At 42.4% G+C, this 15,132-nt stretch overlaps 1 protein-coding gene across 2 annotated transcripts in view; it reads right to left on the minus strand.

Moving 5' to 3' along the window:
* SPECC1 (sperm antigen with calponin homology and coiled-coil domains 1) overlaps window positions 1–14,542 on the minus strand; it is a 305,354-nt gene extending 290,812 nt beyond the window's left edge. For both annotated transcript variants that reach the window (XM_049776822.1, XM_049776824.1), the window contains exon 1: window positions 14,458–14,542. The gene's annotated coding sequence lies outside the window, so the exon portion shown is untranslated. The remainder of the gene's footprint in view (window positions 1–14,457) is intronic.
* Between the last annotated feature and the right edge of the window lie 590 nt (window positions 14,543–15,132).

Consider the following 15,132-nt stretch of genomic DNA (forward strand, 5'->3'; position numbering starts at 1 on the left):
TAAAAAATGTAATTAACACCATAACTTAGGAAGATGGAAGACCAGTAGTTAATGTTAGTGTTGTGCTTTACTTCACCATTCCAGCGTTAACAGAATTTTATTTTCTTGTAGCTGTTTCTTAGAAAGCACCCAATGGCTTCCAACTTTAAGCATTTCACCCTGCTCGTGAGGCAATGGCCACTATAGCTAAGTATTATTTGTTGCTCAATCTTCAGACGGTACCCCTACTTTTGTGAATTATTAAGATATAAAATTGATGGCAACAATATCATCTAATACAGCTCTGGAAGAAAAGTAAGTGATGGGCCGGACGTGGTGGCACAGCAGTAGGGCATTTGCCTTGTATGTACTAACCTAGAGATGGACCCACAGTTTGATCCCCAGTGTCCCATATGGTCCCCCAAGCAGGGGCAATTTCTGAGCACTTAGCCAGGAGTAAAGCCTGAACATCAACGAGTATGGCCCGAAAAACCAAAAGGAAGGAAGGAAGGAAGGAAGGAAGGAAGGAAAGAAGGAAGGAAGGAAGGAAGGAAGGAAGGAAGGAAGGAAGGAAGGAAGGAAGGAAGGAAGGAAGGAAGGAAGGAAGGAAGGAAGGAAGGAAGGAAGGAAGGAAGGAAGGAAGGAAGGAGGAAGGAGAAAGAACAAAAGAAAAGAAAGAGAGTAAGAAAGAAAAGAGAAGGAAGGGAGAGAGAAAAGCATAAAAGAAAGAAAAATAAAAGAGGGCCCGGAGAGATAGCACGCGGCATTTGCCCTTGCAAGCAGCGATCCAGGACAAGGTGGTTGGTTCGAATCCTGGTGTCCATATGGTCCCTGTGCCTGCCAGGCAGCTATTCTGAGCAGGACAGCCAGGAGTAACCTCTGAGCAACGCCGGGTGTGCCCCCCCCAAAAAACAAACAAACAAAAAAAAACAAAAGAAAAAAAAAGAAAAGAAAAGGAAGAAACTAAAGAAAAGGAAAAGGAGGAAATAAGGGAGAGAAATAAAAAAGTAAAAGGAGAAGAGAAGAGAACAGAAGAAAAGAGAAAGTACTCAGACTATCTTATCTGAACACACCTAGGTCAATATAATCTGAGGACTCTGCCAAGGAATGAATGGAGAATGCTAAAAGATCCCAGGCTGTATTTGCAGAGACAAAGAGGGGCAGAGATGGAATGTAAGAGATTGGTGATTTAGGAGCTGCAATGAGAAATGGTCAGGACTGTCTTACTCTTCTCACTGAGTAACCCACAGCAAATACCACCTTGCCTGGAACATGCTTCAACCCAATATCTCACAACAAATACTGAGTGCATCACACAGCAAACAAATTCTCAAACTCAAAGAAGAAATAAAGAGGCTTGATTAAATATCATAAAATGGGTGTATCAAATACCCAATATGATGGATATAATACAAGGAAAGAGTTAATAAAGTTAATAGAACCACAGAAGAATTCATTAAGTATCTTTGGAAAGATGAAGCAGTTAACTAATAGGCTAATCTTCACAATATATTCTTTTTTTTTCTTTTTGGTTTTTGGGTCATACCCTGTGATGCTGAGGGGTTACTCCTGGCTCTGTGCTCAGAAGTCGCACCTGGCAAGCTCAGGGAACCATATGGAATGCCAGGACTCCAACCGGGGTCCGCCCTATGTTGGCCTTGTGCAAGGCAAATGCCCTACCACTGTGGTATTGCTCCGGCTCCTTACAATATATTCTTAAGTTTAAATAGCAGGGTTCAATGTTATGGTTCAAGGAAGACCATATAGGATAAAAATAATTCTGTTATTAGTGCATAAAAGGAAAAGTTAAAGATTTAGTTTGTAGTCATTCATTTGTATTCAGGTACATACGAGAAATTATTAACAGTGATTATAATGGTTGCCTCTTTAAGAGTAAGAGAGGGGGCCGGGCGGTGGCGCTAAAGGTAAGGTGCCTGCCTTACCTGCGCTAGCCTAGGACGGACCGCGGTTCGATCCCCCGGCATCCCATATGGTCCCCCAAGCCAGGAGCGACTTCTGAGCGCATAGCCAGGAGTAACCCCTGAGCGTCACCGGGTGTGGCCCAAAAACCAAAAAAAAAAAAAAAAAAAAAAAAAAAAAAAAAAAAAAAAAAAAAAAAGAGTAAGAGAGAATTGGGCAGAGAAAAGAAAATAGGTAGGGGCCAGAGCGGTGGCACAGGGCGTAAGGCATCTGCCTTGCACACACTAGCCTAGGACGGGTCACGGTTCAATCCCCTGAGTCCCATATGGTCCCCCAAGCCAGGGGCGATTTCTGAGCATATAGCCAGGAATAACCCCTGAGTGTCACCAGGTGTGGCCCAAAACCAAAAGGAAAAAAAAAAAAAAAAAAAAGAAAACAGGTAATAGGGAAAGTCTTCCCTTATATCTTTTTTTTTTTTTTTGGTTTTTGGGCCACACCCGGCGGTGCTCAGGGGTTACTCCTGGCTGTCTGCTCAGAAATAGGTCCTGGCAGGCACAGGGGACCGACCACATGTGACACAGGGATTCGAACCAACCACCTTTGGTCCTGGATTGGCTTCTTGCAAGGCAAACGCTGCTGTGCTATCTCTCCGAGCCTGCCTTATATCTTTTTTAATACAATACATTGTTGAACTGACTATTCCTAAAACTAAATATAAAAATAAATATAAAGTATAAAAATATTTAACATCAATAATAAATGGGCTAAGGAAGAGTTGACTGCACAAAACTAAATACAAAACAAACCAAGGAATTTCCCAGAATATAGTCCATAAAGAGGAATACAGAGAATACTTAAAAAGAAGAAATTAGAGCCCACCCAAAGAAAAACTTGCACAGTGCCAAAAGATACTACTTTTAGAATGAAAGAAGCCACCAGGTACTGAGCAAGCTAAACAAAAGATCCACCTTATGCAAATAGTGAAATTTTAGTGCACCAACAAAGAAGGAAAAAATTTGTACCACTTCAAAGAAAATAAACAGATTTATTAGCCAAAATGGGCATTAGACTACACAGACTTCTCATGCCAATATATAATTGGTAATCATCTTCAAAATTCAGAGATTTGTTTTCATGTTTTTTGGTTTGGGGTCACATCCAAATGCTCAATGTTCAGGAGAGACTCTGTGAGACGCTCAGGGTCTTTGAGTTTCCAAAAGGAAACTTGATTTTCCCACATGCAAAGCATACATGTTAGTCTTCTGAATTCTCTCCTTGATCCCTAAATCCAGAGATTTTGTTTTTGTTTTTGTTTTTTTTGGGGGTCACACCCAGCAGTGCTTAGGGGTTATTCCTGGCTCTACGCTCAGAAATCACTCCTGGCAGGCTCGGGGGACCATATAGGAAGCTGGGATTCGAACCACCATCCTTCTGCATGCAAGGCAAACACCTTACCTTCATGCTATCTCTCTAGCCCCAAATCCAGAGATATTTTTAAACTACTTTGTCAGGAGTACTCATATGTAAATGCAACATTTAAAAATAAATTTTAAACATGCAAGAATGCAGAAAGTTTACTACCCAAAGAATCACTGAAAAACAACATAGGGCCAATATGATGCCAGAGAAATACATTCAGACAAGGAGCTTGCCTCACATATGGCCAGCCCAAGTTATATCCCCAGCACTGCCAGGAGTAAACACTGAGAGCAGAGCCAATATTAACTTCTGAGCATTGCCTGAAAATAAAACCAATAACATTTAATAATTTAAGCAAGATAAAAATAACAAAAATGAAAAGTAGAGATAAAAAAAATCAATGTTGGGGTCATTGCCTCACATATGGCCAGCCCAAGTTATATCCCCAGCACTGCCAGGAGTAAACACTGAGAGCAGAGCCAATATTAACTTCTGAGCATTGCCTGAAAATAAAACCAATAACATTTAATAATTTAAGCAAGATAAAAATAACAAAAATGAAAAGTAGAGATAAAAAAAATCAATGTTGGGGTCGGAGAGATAGCATGGAGGTAAGGCGTTTGCCTTTCATGCAGAAGGTCATTGATTCGAATCCCGGCGTCCCATATGGTCCCCCGAGCCTGTCAGGAGCGATTTCTGAGTGTAGAGCCAGGAGGAACCCCTGAGCGCTGCCGGTATGACCCCCCCAAAAAAAATCAATGTTGTTCAAATAATGAGTAAAATTTAAAGTTTATCTCAATAGTTGTTTATGTTGTATAAGGCAAAAAATATCCCAAAATTTTTTTGATCCTAATATGCAACAGAATTAAAATCATGTTAATGTATTTCTTGTTTTACACGTGTTTATGCATATAGGTTAAATTTAAGCATCAGAAGAAAAATATCTAGCAATATATAAAGACTAAATGGTACTAAAGGAGATAAATTTCATTTATCATGGAAAATCAAATAAATGTGAGACCCACTAGAATTGGCAAGAACTGCCAGCAAACACATATGCTTCTCTGGTACATAAATTAGAAACCATTATTGAAAGGTGTTAAAAAAGTATTTACTAAAACTGATTTTGTGATCCTATAACCAAACAATTTCATTCCTAGAACTATAGTCAGCAGAAATGCAGGTATTTATTGGGCAAAAGACACATAGTAAAACCTTCACAGTAGCACTATTTATGATTGCTTCAAACTGCAGATAACCCAACTGTATATCTACAAATGTATATCGATACATTATGTGTATGTGAGCATACACATAATGGAGTATATACAGCAATGAGATTGAATATAACCACACTCAATAGATACAAATTTCATAAATGCAATGTTTATAGAAAGCTACAAAATATGCACATCTACATAAGGTAGAGTCTATTGACATGAAGTACAAAAACAGGTAAACTCTCTACTGTGTAAGAAACGAGATAGTGGTCATGGTGGTGAGTCACACCATTATTGAGTGCTGATTAGACAGATTACTGAGTGCTGGGAGGATTATTCTTTCTGAGCAGTGGTCTGTTTGCTATCTATGTCTGCTATGTGCTATGTCTATATGCTGCTGTTTGCTAATATGTACTGATCTATACATTTCAGATGTATGTACCTTTATACATCTATATTATACCTCAGTAAAAGGTTGCTCACCCCAATTTCAGGGTATAAAACAGGGGTCGGAATGATAGCACAGTGTTAAGGCCTTTGATTTGCATGTAGGCGACCTGGAAAGACCCAGGTTCAATCCTGGTGTCCCATATAGTCCCCCAAACTCAAGAGCAATTTCTGAGTGCATTGCCAGGAGTAACCTGAGTGCCATTGGGTTGTGGCCCCAAAACAAATATCCAAAAATAAAAAAAGAGTATAAGACAAGGACTAGAGAGATAATACAAGGGTTAAAGCACTTGCTTTACATATGACCATCCCTAATTTGATCCCTGCCACCACATTTGTTCCCCCCCAGAACTGCCAGGAATGATATGGTCTGAGGACATGGCCTGGAGTAAACCCTGAACACTCATCCCCTACCCCCAAGTTTTGTTTTTACCCCCCCAAAAAAAGATTGATAAGGGGCCAGAGAGATAGCATTGAGATTTGGCATTCGCCTTGCATGCAGAAGGTTGGTGGTTCAAATCCCGGCATCTCATATGGTCCCCCGAGCCTGCCAGGAGCAATTTCTGAGCATGAAGCCAGGAGTAATCCCTGAGCGCTGCCGGGGATGACTCAAAAACTAAAAAAAATAAAAATAAAAAAAATAAAAAGGTTGATAAAACAAAATAAGAAAAAAAAAAGCTCATTACACAGAAAGTAAGCAATTGGAGGAGGCTAACAGGAAATAAACATAAGAAACAGAAAACATGAAATAAAATGGTATCCATAAACCACACATATCCATAATCAAAATGAATATACATAGTATAAAGCTGCCTATTGAAAGAAAAAGATTTCATACCCATTAGAATGACATTTCCAAAACAGAAAATCAGTGTTGGTAAAGATGTGGAGACTGAAAGCCAAATGCACTGTTGGAAAGAATATAAAATTGTACAGCCACTGCAGAAAACAGCATAATAGTTTCTTTAAAATATATTTATATGATTTAGCAATTCTACTTCTGGAACTGAAAACATTAAATGTAGAATCTTGAGATATAACAGTAAATCCCTTTACGCCACAGCTTTATTCACAATAGCTACAATGCAAAAGCAAGAGATAATGGTTAAAAGTATGTTATATATTAAAACTAGAAGCACCTTTAAAGATGAGTGAAACAAAACTTAAACAAATAGCACTATATTAAGTTAAGAAGCTTCTGCACCTCAAAGGAAATAAGACCAAAATATAAAGACAACTCACAGTCTGAAAGAAATTATTTGCCCATCATCCATCCAATAAAGAATTAATATCTAAAATATATAAAACACTGGTAGATCTTTACAAGAGAAAAAGGTGAATATAGAAATCAAGTGGAGAACATTGATTTTAACTATAACTATAGAACTGGCCCATAACTGGGGCCAGAGCAATAGCACAGCACACTGGGTAGAGCACTTGCCTTGCTTGCAGGTGACCCAGAATGGCCCCAGGTTCGAACCTCACCATCCCATATAGTCTCTGGAGCCTGCCAGGAATGATTTCTGAGTGGAGAGCCAGGAGAAACTGCTGAGCACCACCAGTTGTGGCCCAAAATAGCAACGAAAGAAGAAAGAAAAGAAAGAATTGGCCCATAACTATAAAATTTAACTTTTTGATTTTACAAATTTGCATCATAACTCTCCATACCAGTTGTCCTCTGTCACATTCCTCACATGACATATTGGGGGAAGTGGGGGTAATGCAGTTAGCAGGACAGAACCCTGATATAACTCTTTTTTTTTTTTTTTTTTTTTTTTTTTTTTTTTTTGGTTTTTGGGCCACACCCGGTAACGCTCAGGGGTTACTCCTGGCTATGCGCTCAGAAGTCGCTCCTGGCTTGGGGGACCATATGGGACGCCGGGGGATCGAACCGCGGTCCGTCTCCTAGGCTAGCGCAGGTAAGGCAGGCACCTTACCTCCAGCGCCACCGCCCGGCCCCCTGATATAACTCTTAACAAGGGCAAACCATCCACATAACACCTTAAGTCAATCCCTACAATTCTTTTTTTGTTTGTTTGTTTTTGGTTTTGGTTTTTTTTTTTTTTTTTTTTGGTTTTTGGGCCACACCCAGTAACCCTCAGGGGTTACTCAGTAACCCTCAGGGGTTACTCCTGGCTATGTGCTCAGAAGTTGCTCCTGGCTTGGGGGACCATATGGGACACCGGGGGATCGAACCACGGTCCGTCCAAGGTTAGCGCAGGCAAGGCAGGCACCTTACCTTTAGCGCCACCACCCGGCCCCATGGTTTTGGTTTTTGGGTCACACCTGCCAGAGCTCAGGGGTTACTCCTGGCTCTGTGCTCAGAAATCACTCCTGCCAGCCTCAGGGAACCATATGGGATGCTGGAATTTGAACCACCGTCCTTCCGCATGCAAGACAAACGCTTTACCTCCATGCTATCTCTCCGGCCCCTCTTCTTCTTTTATTTTTTTTATTTTTGGTCTTTTTTTTTTAAAGCAGTTTATTTATTTATTGGTTTTTGTGCCACACTTGGTGATACTCAGGGGTCACTCCTGGTTCTGCGTTCAGAAATCGCTCCAGGCAAGCTCCGGGGACCACCTGGGATGCAAGAAATCTAACTGGGTCTGTCCTGGGTCGCATGCAAGACAAATGCCTTACTGCTGTGCTATCTCTCCAGCCCCAATTCTGACAATTCTTTTGCCTTCTTGGTCACTGTAACTTTTGGGACTAAGACATCTTGTTTAATATTTTTGCTTTTTTATTTTATATTAATATTGCTATACTTGCTCATTTTGGGGAGCCACACCTGGTAGTGCTCAGGGATTACTCCTGGCTCTGTGCTTAGGAATCACCAATATAATGAAATAAAATTTCAGTATTTTTAAAAAATAATGCAGTATTTTACATATATTTATATATAAAATGCAGTATTTCTTTTTGCATTCCATGAATATGTCTGATAAAAATATTATCTGTTTTAAGCTGTAACAAATTGATTTATTGCTAAACCAAAATTTGATGTATCAAAAATTCAAGAATTAAAATATTTTCTAGGGACATATCCTAGGAACATAAAAATACAATACAAAAATCCCTTCTTCACAGCTATATTTGTTGCAGTGCTATTTTTTTTTATTTTTTATTTTTTATTTTTTTTTTTTTGGTTTTTGGGCCACACCCGGCGGTGCTCAGGGGTTACTCCTGGCTGTCTACTCAGAAATAGCTCCTGGCAGGCACGGGGGACCATATGGGACACCGGGATTCGAACCAACCACCTTTGGTCCTGGATTGGCTGCTCGCAAGGCAAACGCCGCTGTGCTATCTCTCCGGGCCCCGTTGCAGTGCTATTTACAATAGCCAGACTCTGGAAACAGTCAAGATGCCCTTCATCAGATGAATGGCTTAAGAAACTGTGGTACATATACACAATGGAATATTATGCAGCTGTCAGGAGATATGGTCATGAAATTTTCCTATACATGGATGTACATGGAATCTATCATGCTGAGTGAAATAAGTCAGAGGTAGAGAGATAGATGCAGAATAGTCTCACTCATCTATGGGTTTTTTTTGTTTGTTTGTTTTGTTTTGTTTTGTTTTTTGGGCCATACTCGGCGGTGCTCAGGGGTTACTCCTGGCTGTCTGCTCAGAAATAGCTCCTGGCAGGCACGGGGGACCATATGGGACAGCGGGATTCAAACCAACCACCTTTGGTCCTGGATCGGCTGCTTGCAAGGCAAACGCCACTGTGCTATCTCTCCGGGCCCAACATCTATGGGTTTTAAGAAAAATAAAAGTAATTTTTGTAACAATCTTCAAAGAAAAAGAGAGGAGGGCTGGAAGGTCCAGCTCACTACATGAAGCTCACCACAAAGAGTGATGAGTGTTGTTAGAGAAATAACTACATTGCAAACTATCATAACAACGTGAATGAACGAGGGAAGTAGAAGCCTGTCTAGAGTACAGGTGGGGATGGGGTGGGGAAGAGGGAGATCTGTGACACTGGTGATGGGAATGTTGCACTGGTGAAGGGTGGTGTTCTTTGTATGACTGAAACCCAACTACAATCATATTTGTAATCAAGCTGTTTTAAGTAAAGATATAAGAATAATTAAAATATTTTTAAATATTATAAAAAATATATAATTTGTAAGGTTTTTTTTGTGGGGGAGGTCACACCCAGCAGTGCTGAAGATCTATTCCCAGCTCTACACTCAGAGATTACACCTGGCAATGCTTAGGGGACCATAATAGGATGCCAGAAATTGAACTTGGGTTGGTCACATACGAGGGTCACACATAGTGCCCTACCCACTGTACTATCACTTCGTCCCTGAGAAATATTACAATAAATAAAATACCTTCTAAACAATATACTTTGGGGAGAAAAAAAATCCAAAGGAAAGTAAGTTACAGGGCCCAGAGAGATAGCAAAGTGGCGTTTGCCTTTGCAAGCAGCCGATCCAGGACCGAAGGTGGTTGGTTCGAATCCCAGTGTCCCATATGGTCCCCCGTGCCTACCAGGAGCTATTTCTGAGCAGACAGCCAGGATTAACGCCTGAGCACCACCGGGTGTGGCCCAAAAACCAAAAACCTAAAACAACAACAACAACAACAACAAAAAAAAGGAAGTTACAAAGCATACACAGTGAGGGGAAAATGATAAACAAGTTGAATAAATCTACTAATACTGATCTAGAAAGCAATAATAATAGCAATGTTTAACTTAAAAAGTTCAAGTAAGGGGCCGGGTGGTGGCGCTAAAGGTAAGGTGCCTGCCTTGCCTGCGCTAGCCTTGGACGGACCGCGGTTTGATCCCCCGGTGTCCCATATGGTCCCCCGAGCCAGGAGCAACTTCTGAGCACATAGCCAGGAGTAACCCCTGAGCGTTACCGGGTGTGGCCCAAAAACCAAAAAAAAAAAAAAAAAGTTCAAGTAAAAATAAAAATATGGTAGGGCACCAGAATTAAAGAAATAGAAGTCCTTGACTTGTTCAGACAAGAGTACTGTACGGCCTGTAAAGTAAATGATCTAAGATTTTTGTTTGTTTGTTTGGGCCACACCCAGTGATGCTCAGGGGTTACTCCTGGATATGCACTCAGAAATCACTCCTGGCTTGGGGAACCATATGGGACTCTGGGGATGGAACCGCAGTCCATCCTAGGTTAGTGCAGGCAAGGCAGATGTCTTACCTCTAGTGCCACCTCTCCGGCCCCATGATCTAAGCTTTTAATTCAAAAGATTAGAACCCAGTTCAGAGGAACAGGACAGGAGCTTAGCCCCTAGAATCTTGTGTGTGTGTGTGTGTGTGTGTGTGTTTATTTTGGGGCCACACCGAGCAGTGCTCAAGGCTTACTCCAGACCCTGATCAAGGATAACTCCTGGAAAAAACCCGTTGCCCAACAGATGAGTGGCTAAAGAAACCCTGGAACATATGCACAATAGAATACTATGCAGCTTAAGAAATATTATAATGTATTATAATCTGGGGACTTGAGGGATAAAATAGTTGTACATGGGTTCTGTTTTATTTATCTTAAAGTTCTTTGGCTGAAAATTCAAACTTAAGATATCAGCAAGGGGACTCCTTCTGAGAATTCTGTTTATGGGTGATTGTCCTTCCACTGTAACCTTACCTTGTCCTCTTTCTGTGCATCTTTGTTCTCATAATTAAAAATAAAAAATTAAAAAAAAAGAATACTATGCAGCTGTCAGGACAAATGAAGTTATGCTCTTGAAAACAAATATATTTATCACTTATTACCAGTAAATGTTAGTGTATATATATATATATATATTTATTTATTTACGTACCTATGTATCTATGGGATTACATAAAAAACTGATGTGAAGACGAACGATAGCACACTGGGTAGGGCATTTGCTTTTAATGCAGCCGACCCAGGTTCGATCTCTGGCAACCCATATGGTTCCCTGAATCTGCCAGGAGTGATTCCTGAGTGCAAAGTCAGGAAATAACCCAAGCACCACCAGTTGCATCCCACCCGCAAAAAAAAAAAAAGATTTTGGGATGAAAAGGGATTGCAAGGGGAAGGTTTCTGAGAAAACCTATGGAGCACCACCTTGATACCATATGGTCACAAAGTCAAATCCCAGTATCTCAAATACTGGTATGATCCCAGCAGCTCAGTGTTTGAGCCCCACAAGCTCTGCTTTCTGTGATCCCTGATACTGAAGGAAATTTTCAACTGTGCCACTCTCAGGGATCTTAGAACCACAAAATAAAAGGGCCAGATCCTCAGCAAACAACAAAAATAGATGTTTGAGCACCCCAGCCAGGAAGTGCAATCCCTAGTAAGGATTTATGTGACCCCTAGTGACCACTTGAACCATAACTGTGCACCTCAACTAAATTCTCACCAGGGCAAGCATGTGCACAAACACAGCTAAAGAAGTGCAACTCCCAGCAAACCCAGCTGAGTGTGAGGAACTGCCACCTGCCATGAGAGCCTCTGGCATGAGAGCACCAAGAGTGAATGGCATGAGCACCATGGCCAGTATGGGGAACCAACAATCATGACAACAAAGCAAAGGAAGAAAGGGAGGCAAAGAAAATGAATAAGGTGCTGTTTGGAGGGAGGCCCACACTTGGCTGGGCTCTCAGAGATCCTCCAGGAGAACACATGGGAATATACGAGGTGCCAGGTCAGCTGTGTGAAAGACACTTGTTACCTGTCTCTCTGGCCTAAATAAATAAGTTTTAAAGACTAGAACCAGAACAAAAGGAACTCAAATAGAAAATGGATTAAGAACAGAAATTAATAGGAGAAAGAAAAATTTAATGGAATTAATTAATAAATCAAAATGCTGGTTCTTTAAAAGAACTAGTAGTATTACGCAAATCTGTCAACGAATAAGGCAAAAACACTACAGGTATGGAAGTCTTTTCTTACAACAAAATTATATATACACTAAACTACCTTGTGTTACATGTCAAGTATGAAAATGAGTTGCTAAATAATATAGTGCGAATATTAAAAGAATAAAATAAGTTGACTTTGAAGAAATAGAAACCCGAGAGAAATAAATGATCCTGTAAACATTCAAAGCATAGTTAAACAATAATCTCGACTTTTTTTTAAAAATCAAAACAAGGGCAGAAGTGACAGTATAGCAGTACGACACTTGCCTTGCAATGCAGATTCAATCCCTGGTATGACATATGATTCCCTGAGCTCAGAGTGATCCCTGAGTACAGAGCCAGGGGTAAACACTGACAAACACCTACAGTGGCCAAAAGATATATATATATATATATATATATATATATATATATAACAAATATGTATCTATTTATATATATTATAAATACATATAAATAATTTTTAAACAGCTCCAGCAATACAGTGTGGTCAAGTTCTGCCTAGCTTCAATGAACAGATAATTCAAGAGTAAAGAAAATAAGGGATTGAATTTAATCAGTGAGAAGAGCGTAACACATAACACTAACCCAAACAAACATGGAGGGAATTATACCGATCTCAATCACAAGTACAAATGCCAAATCCCATTCTCTGACTTCATTAAAACCCAAAAGTACATTTTAAATTATCCCAAGATATTTGGGGAGGGCACACCCCATGGCGCTCAGGTGTTGCTCCTGGCTCTGCGCTCAGAAATCACTCCTGGGGCCCGGAGAGATAGCACAGCGGCATTTGCCTTGCAAGCAGCCGATCCAGGACCAAAGGTGGTTGGTTCGAATCCCGATGTCCCATATGGTCCCCCGTGCCTGCCAGGAGCTATTTCTGAGCAGACAGCCAGGAGTAACCCCTGAGCACCGCCGGGTGTGGCCCAAAAACCAAAAGAAAAAAAAGAAAAAAAAAAAAGAAATCACTCCTGGCAGGCTCTGGGAACCATATGGGATGCCGAGAATGAACTTGGGTCCGTCCTGGGTTGGCCGCGTGCAAGGTAAACGCCCTGCCGCTGTGCTATCGCTCTGGCCCCTATCCCAAGATTTTAGAGACTCAAAACCTAACAGAGAGTTACTTTATTTTTTTTTTCTTAACAACTTGAACATACTATACCAAAACAGCATTTGAGGAGAAAAAAATCAATACGGGTGTTTGACTTTTTAAGTTCTTTAATAATTAGGCACAAATGAACACTTAGTTCAAGTAGGAAAGAATATGTTCAGTAAAGATATACTGGGAGCAACTGTCCTAAAGCAAACCAAAAACTGAAATATTCCAGGTGTGTGTGTGTGTGGGGCACATTCTAAGATGCTCAGAGGGAACTTCGGGCTCTAAGCTCAGGAATTACTCCTGGTGGTACTTGGGACAGGGGGCCAGAGAGCCATGTGGGATGCTGGGGATCTTCGGCCCCCGGGTTGGCTGCATGCAAGGCAAACCCCCTACCCACTGTACTATCTACAGTTCCCAAAACTGAGATAGTCTTGACCTTGCTAGACAACGTGGGAATGAGCTGATCAATGAAAAACGAGAAACAATTCCAAACGTTCTAAAGAGAGGCATTGATTTTAGGTGATAAATTTGTTTGCCTCATCAGACACACCAACTAAAAACTATTCACATTGATCATCGGTCCATTTTTAAGCCTCTTTGGTTACCGAATGAAACATGCTTGCTTTGGGAGGAAATAAATACAGTTATTGCCTCCAGAGAAGGGCCCTTGTCCCCACCTGCGCCCCCATCTTGAATGTTAAAAAGGAAACCTCATTTTGCAACTAGGTAACCAAAAGTGTCCAGAAAGCAAAAATGTATCCTCAATGGCTTAGTCGTAGGTTAAAAAATAAATAAAACACTTTTATCTCATGCCTCCAGCCACCACGGTTCCTAGAGGATAAGCCAGTCCCACGGTTCGGCTTAATTCTTCCGATAGAGGGCAAGGAAGAGCACTTGGCGGGGAGATTTCCCCCAAACGTCTTATTATATAAACTCACGTAGGGGCAAACGGAATTCCCACCCCCCCCAAAAAAAAATAAAATAAAAGCAAGATAGCTAAATGCCCAGGGTCAGACTCCTTTCTTGCAAAATAACAACAACAACAACAACAACACACACCCAAAGGACTGATCTTATTGCAAAAGCATCTAGAAAGAAGGCTGCTCCTGCTGCCCAGCTGCCAGGGTCCCCATCACCCTGCACCCCTCTCCTAGTTGAGCCCCCAGGACTCCCTCCAGGTGCGCTGCACCGGGAGACGCGCGTCCTTCCCGCTTTCTCTCCCAGGGCAAGAAGGGACGCTGGGGGGTTGCTCCAGAGTCCCCGGGCAGCATCCCGCACCCCGATCCCGGCCCCCCCCAAACAAGCGCTTTTCGCCAGAACCAGCCCCGGGGAGGTGTCAGGGTCCGAGGATGGGGGAGTCGGGCAGGAGCAGCCGCGGGATCCTGCGCCAATGCCACGCCGGGGAGGGGGCGCCCACCTGCGGCACTGCCCGCGTCGCCCCGAGGCCGACCCCCGGAGACCCCCGGAGACCCCGAGGAGCCAGAGGACGCGGGGTCGGCTTCACTCACCAGCACCCCGACTCTTGCCCGCAGCTCCGCTCCAACCCGCCGCAGCCGCCGCAGCGATCGCAGCTCGCAGAGCTCACGGCGAGCCCCCGGCTGCAGCCCGCATTCCCCCCGGGGTGCCTCTAGGGGGCGAGCGCGAGCGCCAGAGCGCGCGGGCTCCTGGAGATGTAGTTCTTCTCACTTCAACCTCTTGGCTCTTGGACTCCGGGTCCCTTCCAGGATTTGATTTCATTCCGGGTTTTCAGTGCGGGGAGCCCCATTCCCCCTTGGGCCCTCTCTCCCGGGCTCCTGCATGTATGGTACGCGGATCCATTGCTTCCCAATCCTAGAAGAGCTGGTGGGCATGCAGTTTCTCCATCCAGAGGGACGAGCATAGAATCATCTCACTCATCTGTGGGATATTAAAAAAATGAAAGGCAGGGGCCCCTAAGGATAGCGCAGCTTTAGGGCGACTTGGGGCCGACCCGGGTTCAATCCCCGGCATCCCATAGGGCTCCCTCCTAGTTTACCACGAGCGATTTCTTTTTTTTCTTTCTTTTTTTTTTTTTTTTTTTTTTTTTTTTTGTGGTTTTTGGGTCACACCTGGCAGTGCTCAGGGGCCACTCCTGGCTCCATGCTCAGAAATTGCTCCCGGCAGGCACGGGGGACCATATGGGACGCCGGGATTCGAACCGATGA

This window comes from Suncus etruscus, chromosome 7, assembly GCF_024139225.1.
Source record: "Suncus etruscus isolate mSunEtr1 chromosome 7, mSunEtr1.pri.cur, whole genome shotgun sequence".
NCBI lineage: Eukaryota > Metazoa > Chordata > Mammalia > Eulipotyphla > Soricidae > Suncus > Suncus etruscus.